This window comes from Sciurus carolinensis, unplaced genomic scaffold (assembly GCF_902686445.1).
Source record: "Sciurus carolinensis unplaced genomic scaffold, mSciCar1.2, whole genome shotgun sequence".
NCBI classification, from domain to species: domain Eukaryota; kingdom Metazoa; phylum Chordata; class Mammalia; order Rodentia; family Sciuridae; genus Sciurus; species Sciurus carolinensis.
Window position 1 is genome coordinate 2081018 of NW_025920131.1, and position 3551 is coordinate 2084568.

A 3551-nucleotide genomic window follows, 5' to 3' on the forward strand; every position below is an offset into this window, starting at 1 on the left:
ACACTGAAATATCTTTTGTCCATTTATAAACTTCAAGGACAAGAAGCACAAGCAAAAGTTAAGAGAGCCAATAAAAAAAACCTCATAAAGAAGTCTATGAAATCATGAAGAAGAAGAAAAATGACCCCAATCATTGACACATACCTAAGGATATAGGCCCTTTTCAGTTGGAAATTTAATATATAATTTGATTGTTTTCAGGCCTCATTCTATGTAAAAAGTGCCCATCAGAGAGTTCATGATAATCCTTCTTTTGGGCCAATGCATTAAGTCCTGACTCAAAAACTAAAATAAAAGACAGTACTCTGGGTGACAACATCACTTACCTGTATGAGAATTCTGGTACAGGACTAAACATGCTACAGAGAAGCTGAGAATAGTCTTGCAAAGAAACACAAAACAAACAAACAAAAAACAACAAAAAATTCACAAATGCGTTGTGAATAGCATTTATAACCAGCTAGGGATCCACCTAGAAGGCGGGGAGATATATGGCTTCCTGACACACTCAACATGCTGACATTTTAGAGTTCAGAAGCTCGGCCAATGAACTGCAAAGAGTTCATCTTCTCAGTCAGCTGGAACTTGGGCAGGGGTAAGGATTTCCTATCTTTCTTTCCATTTTCACACCAAAGGTGATTTTTCATCACTGAAATTCTCAGCATTCACCTGGTAATGTCAAGTTGATACTGTGTACCATCTTCTGGATTTTTTTCTTTGTTCTTCAGGATGTTGACCTTCACAGCACAGATCTTGTCTTGCTGATCCTAATTCATCAGCTCTAGCTCACCCAGCTCAACCTTCAGGGGCTCCACGGCAGTCTGTGATACTCTGCTCCTTCTGTAAAGCTGCTTGTTTTCCATTTGCCACAGATGCGGCTTGTTCTGCATGGCATCCACATCTTCCTGGAGTACTCCATAATCTTCCCCAGAGGAAGCAAGATCTTACAAAAGGTCTGAATGGGCACTGGAGAATCTCGATCTCCTTGGAAAAAATATCCTTCTCCTTCTTCCATGCCAACTCAAAGACAAAGGATTTTTCCTTTCCTCCAGGTTTGGGTGGCTGCTGCAACTTCTCATAGTCTTTCTTATCTCCAAAAATTTTTTCACAAGTCCACCATGTTTCTCACTGTCCTCTAGCTCCATTGCTGACTTGATTTCAATTTCTGACATTTCAGAGATCTGAGGGGCAACCTCCTCCACAAACTGGTCATCATCTTCATTCTCTGCATTCTGTGAATCTGTACTCACATTTAAGATGGTTTCATCACTCCTTCCTATCCATAATTATGGTCTCTTCTGCTCTCTTGCCCTTTGACCCATGGAGGCACTGGTCTGACATTGCCGGGCCAAGGTATTCTGACACTGGAGGACAGTTTGCTGGGGGGCCTCTGGAGTCTTAGACAACTCGGATTTATCTTGGCCAGTAGGTTCAGCTTCTCCTTCTGCATCACTGATGGAGTCACCTTCCACTGAATATTTGGATCATCATTTTGATAGTTTTGATGTCAACGATGTGAACACTGTCATGGTACTCTCAGTCTCTGCTTCTCTCTTGGGGTCTTTAAAGGATCCATCTGAAAACTTTCTAGACATCTCCCAAGTTTGCTGACTTTCTCTCCAGCTTTTCCTTTTCTGTGTTCTCCTCCCTGTCAGGGTTCCTGGAGTGCTCCCCATTTCTCGCTATCCACTGCTCCTGGTCCTTCCCCTTGTCACAGTCACATTCTGAGTTAGTCCTTCCTCTCCCTCTCCTTCTCTGGGTTGCATCTTGGCCCAGGTCCTTGTTACCTCTGTCTTTGTGGGCTCCTGCTTGGCCCCATTTCTGTTTTCTCCTTTTCTCTTTCCTGTACTGTCCTTCTCAGCATCTTTATGTCAGTCTCAGTCATTCTTCATCTTTTTCTTTCCCTTTCTTTTTCTCTTGATTTGCTTTCTTCTTTCAATTCCTCTTTCTGTTTTTGATGTCTGCATGTACTTCTCTCTTATACCTCAGAATTTATTCTATCATCTCTTTTTGTGAACTCTGGAATCTTCTTCGCTTGCATTCTTATTGTCCGACTGGTAAGACTTTGAGGTCCTGGAGGCCCGTTCTCTCATGTCCACCTTCTCTCCAGCTAGAACTCTTTTCACTTCGTTCTTGCTGGAGAGCTTGTTGATGCTGCATTTCTCAATTATCAGAAGCAGCTCATTTGTTCTTTCAGGCTGGTGCTCGGCCATGATTCTGACTGGTTTTGCCAACAAGTGCTCTCCGGAAACCCTCATGAACACATCTATGGCCTTCCATAGGAAGCTAATATTTGCATCTTTATCCTTGACGTTTCTGTAGAGGCCCTTCATGAACCCAGTCGCCTTAATCATCTCCGTGATGATGTCGTGAGGTAGCAGAATGTGGACTTACTCAGCACCTTCTCCATCAGCAGTGGCCTGCTGATCACTTGCCCAGAGTCTCCTGCGTTCACATCATCACCGCTGCTTTTATGGCGGTGCAGCAGCAGGACAGCCTGCCCGCTCCCCTCAGACCGCCAAGTGCCCCAGGTAGCCTGGAGGAGCTAGTCATGCACCACAGCATGCGTGGCGACTGCGCGGCCTGACCCTCGTTGCCAGGGCTGCACTGCCTTAGCAAAGGACACGCTTGACGCCCGCCCCACCCAAAGTCCCGCCCCCTAAGTCGGATAGTTCTTTAGTCATTGTATTCTTTAGCTACAAATTTCTGCGTGATTCTTCTTTTGTACCTCTTCGTTGAACTACCCATTTTGTTCTTAGGTTATTCCTGATTTTGTCAAATTGTGTATTTATGTTATCTTGTAGTTTGCTGAATTTTAAAAAGACAAGTATTTCTATTTTCAGGAAATTCATGGATATCCATTTCTTGGGGTCAGTTATTGAAATATTATTGTGCTCCTTTGGTGATGTCATGTTTCCCAGATTCGTTGTGATATTTGTACTTGGTATCTGCATTTGAAGCAGCAGCCACCTCTTCCAGAGTTTATGGACAAGTTTGTTAAGAAAAGAGCTTTAACTACAGTATGAGTGTCTCTTTGAAGTGTGCATGGCGCCGGGCACCAAGTGTAGGGGTGTTTAGTGGCTCTAGGTCTACAGGGTTGCGGTGTTTCATCACTACTTTCTTCATTCCTTTACATGTTTTAGAATACATTATTAATGTCACTATTGAAATGCAATATATCACATATTAGAAATGAAAATAGGTTTGCTTGTGGATAATGAGATGACAGTCAATGGACAAAGCCTAAAAAAGATCTTAATACCAGTTCAATATTCATACTGGTAAATACCAAAATAAAAAACTCCAATTCAACACAAAAATTCTAAATTAAAAAAGAACTGAAAATTACTGCTTAATTCCACCAAATTTTCTTACTTTGTATACTTATTATCACAAAGATTATTATTTAAGTCCAAGTCACAGGTATGTACTTAACTTATTAGATATTGGAGAAAAGAAACTGATTTCAAAACATTTGATTAAAATCTTATGAAAAGTATGCATTATTCAGATAATAGAAAAAGAAAAAAAAGATAAGCAAAAATATTAAC

General features: G+C 41.5%; 1 pseudogene; it reads right to left on the reverse strand.

Moving 5' to 3' along the window:
* Positions 1–658: 658 nt before the first annotated feature.
* On the reverse strand, positions 659–2553 carry LOC124974107 (TRAF3-interacting protein 1-like; annotated as a pseudogene).
* Positions 2554–3551: the final 998 nt, after the last annotated feature.